The sequence below is a fragment of the Phyllostomus discolor genome, chromosome 8 (genome assembly GCF_004126475.2).
Source record: "Phyllostomus discolor isolate MPI-MPIP mPhyDis1 chromosome 8, mPhyDis1.pri.v3, whole genome shotgun sequence".
In the NCBI taxonomy this organism is placed as follows: domain Eukaryota; kingdom Metazoa; phylum Chordata; class Mammalia; order Chiroptera; family Phyllostomidae; genus Phyllostomus; species Phyllostomus discolor.
In genome coordinates, this window is record NC_040910.2 from 50456119 (window position 1) to 50470415 (window position 14297).

Here is a 14297-nt window from a genome sequence, read left to right on the forward strand (position 1 = left end):
TGCTGTTTTGGTATCCACTGAATTTTAAAAGCCATCAAAATTCCCAAGGCCACGTGCACCCTTTCCAACATCACTCCAACCTGCATATATCCATATATCAGCCGCTAATTGGATCCGCTGCTCAGCTTCAGGCCCTGGGAGAGCATTTTCCTAATAGATTTTGGGGCCTTCCCATGCCAGTACCCATCACCCTCCCCTCCCATCACCAACGGTTATGGCTGACTTCTCCAGTCAGTCATTCATCCCTGTTTGTTGGGAACCAGTGCCTTTATCTTGCTCCCCTCTCCCACTCATGACCTTGGGGTCTACACATGCTGTTCTGAGAACCCGGATGAACTGGCCCTTTCTCTGCCAAAGGGCTCTCCACACTGTCTTCACTGCTTTATGTTTGGAGACCCTTCGTTAAAGGTTACCGTGGAGAGAGAATGGACTGGGCAACCAGACAGAGCTGGGATTGAATTCCAGCTTGGCCATTAGTTCCGAGGCTTTAGACAAGTTATTTAACCTCCCTGAGCCTGTGCGAAATGGATATAATTTAATTACCTGCAGGGCATCTTGAGGTGCAGAGATAGTCCATGAAAAACCGTTTAGCGCAGAGCCTAGCTCATGGACTTATTATTATCATCGTTATTTTAGTAATAGTATTATTATAACCTTGCATTTATCATTACCATATTATTCTGTTATTGTTGTTATTGTTATGCTGTTCTTTTACTGTTATTATCGGTAGTGTTTTACACGTGAAGAAGCTGAGCCAAGAGATTCGTTCATCCAATGTCCATTTTTAAATGCTGCCCAACTGAGAACATCAAAGTGCAAGTGCACCTGGCCCTTCCCCGTGTAATGGCCTGGACTAAGCGCTCTAAGCAAAGCGCAGGCAGGACGTTAGGGACCGAAGGAGGACGGGCTGGTTGGGAAACTGGGAAAGGCATCTGAGCAGCTGTGCCTTTACAGACAGGTTTTGATGACGGAGCATGTGTTTACTGGGCAAAAAGGCAAGAACGGCGTTAAAGTATGAAAAAATTATATGCAAAGCCGGGGATGCGGGGCGCGTGATGTGTTAGGGGCTAATTAGGACTTCACAGTTCTACAGGAATATCGTGTAAAAAGTGGCTAATGCGGCTAACAGCCTACTGCATTTGCTATTTATTGCTGCTTAATAAGTTATTCTAAAATGTGCTTAAAGCAACAAAACATTTATTATCTCACAGCTTCTGGGGCTGGGAATCCAAATGCACCTCGGCCAGTCCCTCTGACTCTGGGTCTTGGGTCCAGCAAGGGCAGTCGGCATGTCAGCGGGGACTGCAGTAACCTCAAGGACCTGCTGGGGGCTGATGCACTTGGAGCTCACCCTTGTGGCTGTCGGCAGGATTCAGTTCCTCACCAGCTATCAGCCTGAGACTTCCCTCTGTTCCTCGTGATGTGGGCCTCTCCATAGGGAGGCTCACAGCATGGCAGCTGGCTTCACCGGAGTGAGCAAAGTGGGAGGGCAAGAGAGCAGGACAGTGCCAGCAAGCTGAAAGTCAAGGTCCTTTTTATTCTTCTCAGATGTGACATTTCATCACCTTTGCTATATCCCACTGGTGAGAAGTGGGTGAGCAGAAGGGATTACACAGCAGGTAGTGCCCAGGAGAGGGAGTCAGGCTGCCTACCCCTCCCAGGCCAGGGAACTGTGAAGGCGTTTACATCAGCTCAGCCAAGGAACTTGTAGTTTATTTTGTGAGCGATGGAAAGCTACTGACAAGTTTTCAGGGGTGCGGGGTAAAATACCTGTTGCAATTAGATTTATATTTTAGATTGGATCCTTCTGGCAGCAACTGGAAGAAGGGTTCCCATGGGGAGAGATTGGAGGTAAGGCCTGTTGGGAGCCCATGGGACCACTCCAGGTGGGAGGTGATGGGGGCTTGATCCAAGGCAGTGAGAGAGGAGGGCAAGTATAGAAACATTACACCTGGCTTGCTGACTGGCTTATAGGGGTGAGGAAGGGGAGCCAGCCCAGCCTAACTCCAGAGTGGATTAACTGGGGAGCCCATATCCAGGAGCAATATGACCAGGAAACCCTGAAGGATAAGCAGCCCTGGGGTACATCTGAGCAAGGGACGTGGGGCTCTGGGCTAATCTGAAGGTGCCCCGGTAATGGCAGATAGGAAGGAAGACTCAGGCGGCTGTGCTGGCCCTTTCTTTGCAGCCCTCTGTCGTGTATAAAGAGCGCAGACCTTGGGAACAGGTGGCTTGGGTCCTAATCTGGTCTGTCGCTGACTAATGATCTGACCTGGAAAAAACTACTGTCTTTCTAAGTTTTTTATCAGAAGTAGAAAATGCTGGAACTCACCTTGCCATGAGAAGATGAGAATTAAATGGCATGACCTGTGCAATGTACTTAGCACAGTGTCTCACACCTGGTTTTAGCTATAGGAATATTTTCAGGCACTGTGTGTGCACTCGCACTACTCTGGGGCTCAGTGCTAGCCCCTTACATCTTTATATCTTAGAGATGTGCAGAGCTCTGTAATTGCAGGCAAGTTCGCCCTCATGCCCGTCCTGCACTCTGTCTAGCACAGCCGGTGCACCCACGGCCATCACTTTCAGTTAGATCGTTCTTAGTTCTTGTATTTCACTTTTGTGTTTTCTGACTCTTTAAGGGATGGTATTTGGAATATACTTCATGCCCACCCCTGTCTTCAATAGATAATTCAAAAGTGTCCCTTTTCACCATTTCTTTGCCCTCCACGGAGCTCAGAGAACCTTATAAATAGCAAGAAATGCCCTGTTTAAGGAGCAAGCCTTTGTTGCTTCATTTATTCCATAAATGTGTGTTGAAGATGCATTGTGTGCACCAGCTCCTTGCTGAGTTCTGCAGATAGAGCGGTAAATAGGACAAAGGCTTCCTGAATCATGGGAAGTGGAGGAGTAGACAAGGAAAAAAACAAACAATTAGTGCAAAGAAGGAAATAAGCAGCAGTGGAGAGTATAGGAGGCATCTTTGCTCTGGCCGCATAGCTCAGTTGGTTAGAGTGTCATCCTGATACACCAAGGTTGTGGGTTCAATCCCTGGACAGAGCACATACAAAGACTTAACCAATGAATGCATAAATAAGTAGAACAACAAATTGATGTCTCTCTGTCTCTCCATTTCTAAAATCAATAAATTAAAAATGAAAAAACAAAAAGGCTGGTGATGGCTTGGAGGCTCCAGGAGCTGGGAGAGGCCATAAAGGAGCACGTTCGGCGGAAACACAATGTGAGCTACGCACGGGACCCCGAAGTTCTTGTAGTCATGCTTCAAAAACTAAAAATGAACAGGTGGAGTTAATATATTCTATTTAACATAATATAGTAGATATAACTTGTAGCCACGTTAAAAAATAAGTAAGCAGGTGAAATTAATAGATTTTTTAAATTCAGCATATCCAAAATATTGTCATTTCTACATTTAATCAATTTTAAAAATATTAGCGACATATTTTATATGCTTTTATCAATGCTAATCCTTCAGGCCCAGTGTGTATTTTGTACTTGGAGCACATCTCGTTTGGAACTAGACACAGTTCAAACACTGAGGAGCTGCCAGTGGCCGGTGGTTCCCGCATCTGACACTGCAGCCCTAGGATAAGTGAGGGGGATTCATGATATAGGATTGAAGACATAGGCAGGATGGTTTTGCAAAGTCTGTGGAATATGGTAAAAAGGCTGGGTGTTATTCTAACTGTAATGGGAAGTCCAGAAGCTTCTGTGTAGGAAGGTTCCCAGAGGGGTACAGAGGGACTCTGGGAGTCCAGGTAGGAGCGATCGCAGCTGTGTGAGTGAAGGATGATAGGGGCTTGGACAAAAGTATTGGCAGTGAGCATAATAATGGTTAATGCATTATCGGTGTGAAGGGTTTTTACTCCTCGTGGACTAACTCATTTACCACTCACAATGGCCCCATGGGGGAGGTACCATGTTATCCCATTTTTCAGATGAGAAACTGAGCCAAGGGCAGGAGTGGAAGGGAGATTTTGAAGTGAAGCAGTTCCAAAGCCCTGCTCCATGCCACCATGTTACACCCCCTTTCTGACCGAGGCAAGAAGACTGAGGTGGTATGCATGTGGAGGAAGAACTGGTGGGAACTGCTGATGGAGGGGAAGAGGAGACTTAGGAAATGGGAGGAGCCAGTGGTTACACGAAAGTTTCTTGCTTGAGCAGTCGCTAGAGGTGCTGGTTGTTGGCAATGCAGAGAAAGGGGGAGGCTGAGCAGGCACCAGATGAGTGGGGAATAAAAAGCTGACGCTACAGAGGCCCAAGGAGATGCCAAGGAGACTGGTGACTGTGATGGTCAGATGGCAGCTGGACATGAGCAGCCATCGTGAAGGACAGACCTGGTCTTTAGATAATTGGAATTCATTGACATGTAGAATGCGTTTGGGAAAAGGACGAGCTCACGTAGGGAGGGAAAACAAACAGGGCCCAGCCTAGCTTCTCCAGTCTTCTGGAGGGAGAGGCGTGGGAGAGGCACCGCAGTGGCTCCAGCCAGCCCCGCCCCCAGTGCCGTCCTTTCTGCTCGAGGCTCTCCCTGGTCTCTGTCCATCAGCCTCGCACTCATCTAGATCCAGCTCAAAAGGCCTCTCTAGAGGTTTCCTTGTACTCTCTGAAGCAAAGTTGGCCATTCTGCTGTATTAGTTTCCTAGGGCTGCTGGAACAAATTACTGCAGACTGGCGGCTTCGACAGCGGGAACATTCTCGCACTTTCAAAAGCACGAAGTCCAAAATTAAGGTGTCAGCAGGGCCACGCCCCCTCCAAAGGCTCTGGGAGGGCACCCTTCCTTGCCTCTTCTGCTAGCCTTGGCTTGTGGCTGCTTCACTCTGATGCCTGCCTCTGTCTTCACAAGGCCTTCTCCTCTGTGTCTGTGTCTCTCCCCTGTGTGTCTTTCATAAGGACACCTATCCTTGGATTTAGGGCCAACCCCAATAATCCAGGATGATCTTTCTTACAGGTTCTTAATTTCATTGCACAAGCAATTGTAAAAAAATTTATATTTGGTATGAATACCTGATAAGATAACATTCACAGGTTCCGGGGTGAGGACACAGACGTGTCCTTCTGGGGCCACTAGTCAGCATGCTACCCACCCTCTGAGCTCATTCACCTCTTTCTAGTCACCTCCAGTGCAGCACATAATGGAGACTATGACTGTTTCTGTTCTAACTAGAACTTTCGTTCTCAACAAGGACAGTATCTCCCCCAAGGGGAGAAAATCAGTCAGAGAAGGAAGGAAATGATTGATTGATTGATGGATTGATTTTTAGAGAGAGAGGAAGGGAGGGAGAAAAACATCAATCAGTTGCCTTTCACACACCCGCAACCATAGACCTGGCCTGCAACCCAGGCATGTGCCCTGACTGGGAATCAAACTGGCGATCTTTAGGTTTGCAGAACAATGCTGAACCCACTGAATAACAGCAGTCAGTGCAGGAGCTGACTATTTATAGGTAAAGTACCCATATGCATGTGGCACATAAACATATATATAGTATGTGTCTGGTATTAAAATTTCATGGTGGGGAGAAATTAGGAAGAAAAAAGAAAAGTCTAAGAAAGCTCTGGGGGTCAGAGTTGGGGCTGGTAATGGGGGAAAAGCCTGAGAAACAAGCCCCCCTACTCCCTGCACACACAGACTCAGTGTGCCAGTAGCACCAGCACAGGGCTAAGAGTGGAGAGGATGGCCTGGATAAGTCAGCAACGATGATCTGCCCTCCTCCTAGTCTTAGATGCTCGGTCCACAGGTTAACAGGAGCGACCCATGCCGTCAGGGGCAGAGCCAGGTCTGACCCCAGCCTCACCGCCCAGTCACTCTGCCTTTCTGTCTTCACCCGACTGAAGGGAGCGTTTTGAATTATGGACCTTAATAGGCATCTATTTTACAGCCTAAAGTCACAAAGTCTAACAATTTGAAATATCACTACCGACGCACCACGCTCCCTTCAGAACTTTACATATTTAAGCAGAATTTCAGATACCAGACAAACTCATCTTTTGAGAAAGAAAGAGGGCAGGGTGGGGGTGGGAAATCCAGTGATTTAATGTTTTATCAAGAGGAGAAGAGTGTGGAGCGAGGCTTGCTGAACATCAAATGGGCTGCAGCATGGAGAATTTAACAAGGCAGAGCAGTGCAAATGGGAAGATTTAAAAGTCTGAAGTTTAAACATCACTTTTGTTTGCCCAAGCTCTAGATATTAAAATAACATTATTGTGCAAATTATAAGTCTTCCCTTTTTAGGACACGGTAGAAATTAAACATTTACATAAACCAGTTGATTGCAATTCCAATGGCAGACATATCCAAGCCCCCTTTCCTCTGAGCCATCTCTTTGGGTCCGACGGATGACGTCCCCTCATTATAGGGACCCGTCCTGGGCTGCACCGTGTGACACTTTCCTTTCCCCCACACCTATTTCTCTGTTCCTTCTTGCTGTGACTTCAGATCCCTGGCCCCTGCCCTGATCACCGTTTTCTTGAAATGCAATTACTCATTAATTGTCCTTTGTTTCCGTCCCTTTATCCTCCAATTCTGATCCATCCAGAATTCTCTCCCTCCACTTGTCTACTAAATTCTCTTTTCCATCATGACACTCCTCTGCTCAGGAATCTGTAATGAGTCTGCTGCCTATAAAATGAAGCCCCAATTCCCCCCAGCTGTCATGCCTCAGTTGGTTGGAGCATTGTCCAACCAACTTAAACTGAAAATCACAGGTTCAATTCCCAGTCAGGGCACATACCTGGGTTGTGGATTCAGTTCCCAGCCAGAGTGTGTGCGGGAGGCAATTGATCAATGTTTCCCTCTCACATCAATGAGAATAAAACATGAAGCCCCAATTCCTCAGCTGAGCCTTTAGGACCCGCCACATATTCTGGGACATGATCGATGCCTTCTGCTCCTGGGTTCTTGCACTATTCTCTATTCTCTAGCTGAGCCAGAACCTTCCCTGTGCTCCCTCACAGCTTATCCATCTCATCCTATCTCCAGGGCTCTGACCTTGCTGGGTCCTCCACCTGAAACGTCTTCTCCTTCCTCTTTATTCAGCCTACCCTTTCTTCTCCTTCAAAGGCTGCCCTAGACACCACCTTCTTTGCCAGCTTTGGATACCCTGGGCCCCTCTGAGAAAGCAGTTTAACACAGAACCACGTTCTGTCCCAATGCTTTACATCTAGTATTCAGCAAGGAGCTTCCTAACTGGTGAAGGAATGAGAAACTTTATATCATAGTTGTACTTAAATGGTAAGAAATAGTGTGGGGTTGCTTTGGTCATTAATTATTACCACTAGTAGAGTCCTATTAGCCACCATTAAGAACCTCCCAGGGGTCACCTCCCATATGAATTTATGTCCTTTAATTCTCACAAGCAACCCTGAAAGTTAGTGATATTCAATCTGAAAATATAGGAGAGGGAAAGATAATGAAGAGGAGGCATATATTTTTCTAATTCCACCTCTGTCCTTGGTAGTATTTAGAGACCTTAGTAATTATCTCATTTCATCTCTTTCTATTCTTTCATCAATAACCATATAATTCCATTTTTGCCATTTAATCATTTATTTTCAATTACAGTTGACATACAATGTTATATTAATTTCAGGTGTATACCCCAGTGATTAGACATTACAGAGCTTACTAAGTGATCATCCCAATAAATTTTATACCCATGTGGCACCACATAGTTATTATAATATTATTGACTTTATTCCCTATGCTGCACTTTATATCCATGTGACTTATTCAGTAACTACTGATTTTTTTTTTTAAAAAGATTTTAGTTATTTGTTTTTAGAGAGAGGGAAAGGGAAGGAGAAGGAGAAGGGGAGAAACATCTATGTTGGTTGCCTTTCGTGTATCCCCTACTGGGGACCTGGCCCACAACCCAGGCATGTGCTCTGACTGGGAATTGAACCGCCAACCCTTTGGTTCACAAGCTGGTGCCCAATCCACTGAACTTCACCAGCCAAGGCCAATTTGTAGTTCTTAATCCCTTTATCTTTTTCACCCATCTCCCCAACTCCCCCCCCGCTTCTGCAATCGTCAAATATTCTCTGTATCTATGAGTCTGTTTCTATTCTGCCAGTTAGTTATTTTGTTTTTCAGATTCAATTGTTGATAGATATGTATTTTTATGTATTTTAATCCCATTTTCAGGTAAAGAAATTGAGGCTCAGTGGGATTAATAATTCATTCAAATGCAGTGACTAGTGAGTGCAGAACTAAAAACTGAATTCCTATCTGTCTGTTTTGCTCAAAAGTTGATCTTTCCACTCTCTGTCCCTCTTCAGACAAGCAGCCATCACTGAGGTATGCAGTAAGTTCCTTTTCATCTGTAGAATGGGGGAACAATTGTTTTTCTTCCCTCAACTTTGCTCTAAAATGGAAATTGTGCCTGAAAAAAATCTCTCAAGCATTGTATGCTAGCTTTGTCATATCATTTGGCTGAAGCCTGTAAATCCAACCTTCATTTACTCAAGCTGCATAAAGCACCACTAAGCCAGAAAGAAAGCCTCACCTGCTGAGACCTGTAAATACCACTTTCCAACAGTAAACAGCTTGGTGCAATAGTATTACTTCTGACACAGTGGTACATGCACCGAGACAGCTGTGCATCTTGTGGTGTTATCACATAAAAGCAAAGTTAGGCTGCATTTGATGTAGAGTTGTGTGTGTGCCTATGTGTTGCATGTGTGTGTGAGTTGTTGACCTTAAACAGATATTTCTCCAACAAAACAGATTCAGGAACAACAAAAAATTATAATTTATGTGGCCCAGTGATGAAACACACAAATCCAGAGAACAAAGGAGGGAATGTTCTTTTATAGAAGAAAGAAGAGCCCAGAGGCCCTGTTATAAACAAAGAGTCTATTGGAAGAAACTGGGAGTTCCAAGTCTGGTAGCTTTTCATTGGTTGGATGGTAACAGTCTTTCATTGGCTGAGTGGTTGCAGAGGAGAAGATGACCTTCCTTCCTCCTGCTGGAGTAGTAGAATAGAAACATATCTTCCTGTTGGAGATGGAAGTAGTCTCTTCCTGTTTGGGGTAATTAATGATGAGTAGTAGGGCCAGAGAGCTCCCCCTACAGGCTGTCCCAACTCCAGTTTAAATGGGGTCTTGGCCTCTGGTCAAGATGGCAGCGTAGGTAAACACAGTACTCTCATCCTTCCACAACCATATGAAAATTACAGCTGAACTACAGAGCAACTATCATTCACAACTGCCTGAAATCTAGCTGACCAGAAGAAGTCCTACAACTAAGGATATAAAGAAGCCACACCAAGACTGGTAAGACAGCAAGGATGTGGAAGCAGCTCGTTCCACACCCATGTGTGGCAGATAAAACAGGATGGATATCTCAACTGCAAAGATTGCCCGAGGAACAGGAGGTCCCAGACCCACACCAGGCCCCCATCCCAAAATTCCAGTGCTGGGAAGAAAATTCCCCATAAGTTCTGGCTGTAAAAACCAGCAGTGATTATGGCTGAGTGAGATGGAGGGAAGCTGGAGTCCCCAGGCAGTTACTCTTAAAGGGCCCACTTACTTGGGCCCTTTACTCACTCCCTCTGAATTCCAGCTCTGGAGCAGCAGCTCAAAGGCATCAGAGATGTATGAGGAGAAACTGAAGTGCCAGGGAAAGAGCTGGAGGAGCAGCTTTCTCCAGTCAGAAGTGCTAGCAGAGGCCATTGATCTCTTTGAGCCCTTCCCCCACAGAGCCGGCAGGTGGGTGCCATATTGAGTCTTTATCAAACTGGCTAACACCACTAGCCCTGCCTTGGTGATTCCCTGAGACCCCGCCCCCCCAACTTGTGGGCCCACTCAAGCCGTTTCCAGTAGCTTTGCATACAGATAGTCTATCTTGGCTCATGCCTCAGACTTTCTTAATATCTGAAACAAGCAGCATCTGGCCTTGGTGTGTCCCGTAACTCTCATTCAAGAGCCTGAGGCCTGGCATTAGTGGCAGCTGGCCTTGGTTCATAGCTTGGCCTCTGCCGGACACTTCCACACCCAGCACAAGTAGCAGACCTCTGCAGATCACTTTGTAGCCCATGCCCAGATGCCCTGGGTGGCTGACTTTGGCCTGCACCTCCCGTGAGACCCCAGAGCTAACACAGCCAATGAAAAGTTCATGTGATCTGAACTTTTCCATTGGCTGTGTTAGCTCTGGGGTCTCACGGGAGGTGCAGGCCAAAGTCAGCCACCCAGGGCATCTGGGCATGGGCTACAAAGTGATCTGCAGAGGTCTGCTACTTGTGCTGGGTGTGGAAGTGTCCGGCAGAGGCCAAGCTATGAACCAAGGCCAGCTGCCACTAATGCCAGGCCTCAGGCTCTTGAATGAGAGTTACGGGACACACCAAGGCCAGATGCTGCTTGTTTCAGATATTTAAGAAAGTCTGAGGCATGAGCCAAGATAGACTATCTGTATGCAAAAGCTACTGGAAACGGCTTGAGTGGGCCCACAAGTTGGAGGGGGCGGGGTCTCAGGGAATCACCAAGGCAGGGCTAGTGGTGTTAGCCAGTTTGATAAAGACTCAAATATGGCACCCACCTGCCGGCTCTGTGGGGGAAGGGCTCAAAGAGGATCAATGGCCTCTGCTAGCACTTCTGACTGGGAGAAAGCTGCTCCTCCAGCTCTTTCCCTGGCACTTCAGTTTCTCCTCATACATCTCTGATGCCTTTTGAGCTGCTGCTCCAGAGCTGGAATTCAGAGGGAGTGAGTAAAGGGCCCAAGTAAGTGGGCCCTTTAAGAGTAACTGCCTGGGACTCCAGCTTCCCTCCATCTCACTCAGCCATAATCACTGCTGGTTTTTACAGCCAGAACTTATGGGGAATTTTCTTCCCAGCACTGGAATTTTGGGATGGGGGGCCTGGTGTGGGTCTGGGACCTCCTGTTCCTCGGGCAATCTTTGCAGTTGAGATATCCATCCTGATTTTTATCTGCCACACATGGGTGTGGAACGAGCTGCTTCCACATCCTTGCCTGTCTTACCAGTCTTGGTGTGGCTTCTTTATATCCTTAGTTGTAGGACTTCTTCTGGTCAGCTAGATTTCAGGCAGTTGTGAATGATAGTTGCTCTGTAGTTCAGCTGTAATTTTCATATGGTTGTGGAAGGATGAGAGTACTGTGTTTACCTACGCTGCCATCTTGACCAGAGGCCAAGACCCCATTTAAACTGGAGTTGGGACAGCCTGTAGGGGGAGCTCTCTGGCCCTACTACTCATCATTAATTACCCCAAACAGGAAGAGACTACTTTCCATCTCCAACAGGAAGATATGTTTCTATTCTACTACTCCAGCAGGAGGAAGGAAGGTCATCTTCTCCTCTGCAACCACTCAGCCAATGAAAGACTGTTACCATCCAACCAATGAAAAGCTACCAGACTTGGAACTCCCAGTTTCTTCCAATAGACTCTTTGTTTATAACAGGGCCTCTGGGCTCCTTCTTTCTTCTATAAAAGAACATTCCCCTCCTTTGTTCTCTGGATTTGTGTGTTTCATCACTGGGCCACATAAATTATAATTTTTTGTTGTTCCTGAATCTGTTTTGTTGGAGAAATATCTGTTTAAGGTCAACAACTCACACACACATGCACACACATAGGCACACACACAACTCTACATCAAATGCAGCCTAACTTTGCTTTTATGTGATAACACCACAAGATGCACAGCTGTCTCGGTGCATGTACCACTGTGTCAGAAGTAATACTATTGCACCAAGCTGTTTACTGTTGGAAAGTGGTATTTACAGGTCTCAGCAGGTGAGGCTTTCTTTCTGGCTTAGTGGTGCTTTATGCAGCTTGAGTAAATGAAGGTTGGATTTACAGGCTTCAGCCAAATGATATGACAAAGCTAGCATACAATGCTTGAGAGATTTTTTTCAGGCACAATTTCCATTTTAGAGCAAAGTTGAGGGAAGAAAAACAATTGTTCCCCCATTCTACAGATGAAAAGGAACTTACTGCATACCTCAGTGATGGCTGCTTGTCTGAAGAGGGACAGAGAGTGGAAAGATCAACTTTTGAGCAAACAGACAGATAGGAATTCAGTTTTTAGTTCTGCACTCACTAGTCACTGCATTTGAATGAATTATTAATCCCACTGAGCCTCAATTTCTTTACCTGAAAATGGGATTAAAATACATAAAAATACATATCTATCAACAATTGAATCTGAAAAACAAAATAAACTAACTGGCAGAATAGAAACAGACTCATAGATACAGAGAATATTTTGACGATTGCAGAAGCGGGGGAGTTGGGGAGATGGGTGAAAAAGATAAAGGGATTAAGAACTACAAATTGGCCTTGGCTGGTGAAGTTCAGTGGATTGGGCACCAGCTTGTGAACCAAAGGGTTGGCGGTTCAATTCCCAGTCAGAGCACATGCCTGGGTTGTGGGCCAGGTCCCCAGTAGGGGATACACGAAAGGCAACCACACATAGATGTTTCTCCCCTTCTCCTTCTCCTTCCCTTTCCCTCTCTCTAAAAACAAATAACTAAAATCTTTTTAAAAAGGAAAAAAATCAGTAGTTACTGAATAAGTCACATGGATATAAAGTGCAGCATAGGGAATAAAGTCAATAATATTATAATAACTATGTGTGGTGCCACATGGGTATAAAATTTATTGGGATGATCACTTAGTAAGCTCTGTAATGTCTAATCACTGGGGTATACACCTGAAATTAATATAACATTGTATGTCAACTGTAATTGAAAAATAAATGATTAAATGGCAAAAATGGAATTATATGGTTATTGATGAAAGAATAGAAAGAGATGAAATGAGATAATTACTAAGGTCTCTAAATACTACCAAGGACAGAGGTGGAATTAGAAAAATATATGCCTCCTCTTCATTATCTTTCCCTCTCCTATATTTTCAGATTGAATATCACTAACTTTCAGGGTTGCTTGTGAGAATTAAAGGACATAAATTCATATGGGAGGTGACCCCTGGGAGGTTCTTAATGGTGGCTAATAGGACTCTACTAGTGGTAATAATTAATGACCAAAGCAACCCCACACTATTTCTTACCATTTAAGTACAACTATGATATAAAGTTTCTCATTCCTTCACCAGTTAGGAAGCTCCTTGCTGAATACTAGATGTAAAGCATTGGGACAGAACGTGGTTCTGTGTTAAACTGCTTTCTCAGAGGGGCCCAGGGGATCCAAAGCTGGCAAAGAAGGTGGTGTCTAGGGCAGCCTTTGAAGGAGAAGAAAGGGTAGGCTGAATAAAGAGGAAGGAGAAGACGTTTCAGGTGGAGGACCCAGCAAGGTCAGAGCCCTGGAGATAGGATGAGATGGATAAGCTGTGAGGGAGCACAGGGAAGGTTCTGGCTCAGCTAGAGAATAGAGAATAGTGCAAGAACCCAGGAGCAGAAGGCATCGATCATGTCCCAGAATATGTGGCGGGTCCTAAAGGCTCAGCTGAGGAATTGGGGCTTCATGTTTTTATTCTCATTGATGTGAGAGGGAAACATTGATCAATTGCCTCCCGCACACACTCTGGCTGGGAACTGAATCCACAACCCAGGTATGTGCCCTGACTGGGAATTGAACCTGTGATTTTTCAGTTTAAGTTGGTTGGACAATGCTCCAACCAACTGAGGCATGACAGCTGGGGGGAATTGGGGCTTCATTTTATAGGCAGCAGAGACTCATTACAGATTCCTGAGCAGAGGAGTGTCATGATGGAAAAGAGAATTTAGTAGACAAGTGGAGGGAGAGAATTCTGGATGGATCAGAATTGGAGGATAAAGGGACGGAAACAAAGGACAATTAATGAGTAATTGCATTTCAAGAAAACGGTGATCAGGGCAGGGGCCAGGGATCTGAAGTCACAGCAAGAAGGAACAAGAGAAATAGGTGTGGGGGAAAGGAAAGTGTCACACGGTGCAGCCCAGGACGGGTCCCTATAATGAGGGGACGTCATCCGTCGGACCCAAAGAGATGGCTCAGAGGAAAGGGGGCTTGGATATGTCTGCCATTGGAATTGCAATCAACTGGTTTATGTAAATGTTTAATTTCTACCGTGTCCTAAAAAGGGAAGACTTATAATTTGCACAATAATGTTATTTTAATATCTAGAGCTTGGGCAAACAAAAGTGATGTTTAAACTTCAGACTTTTAAATCTTCCCATTTGCACTGCTCTCTGCCTTGTTAAATTCTCCATGCTGCAGCCCATTTGATGTTCAGCAAGCCTCGCTCCACACTCTTCTCCTCTTGATAAAACATTAAATCACTGGATTTCCCACCCCCACCCTGCCCTCTTTCTTTC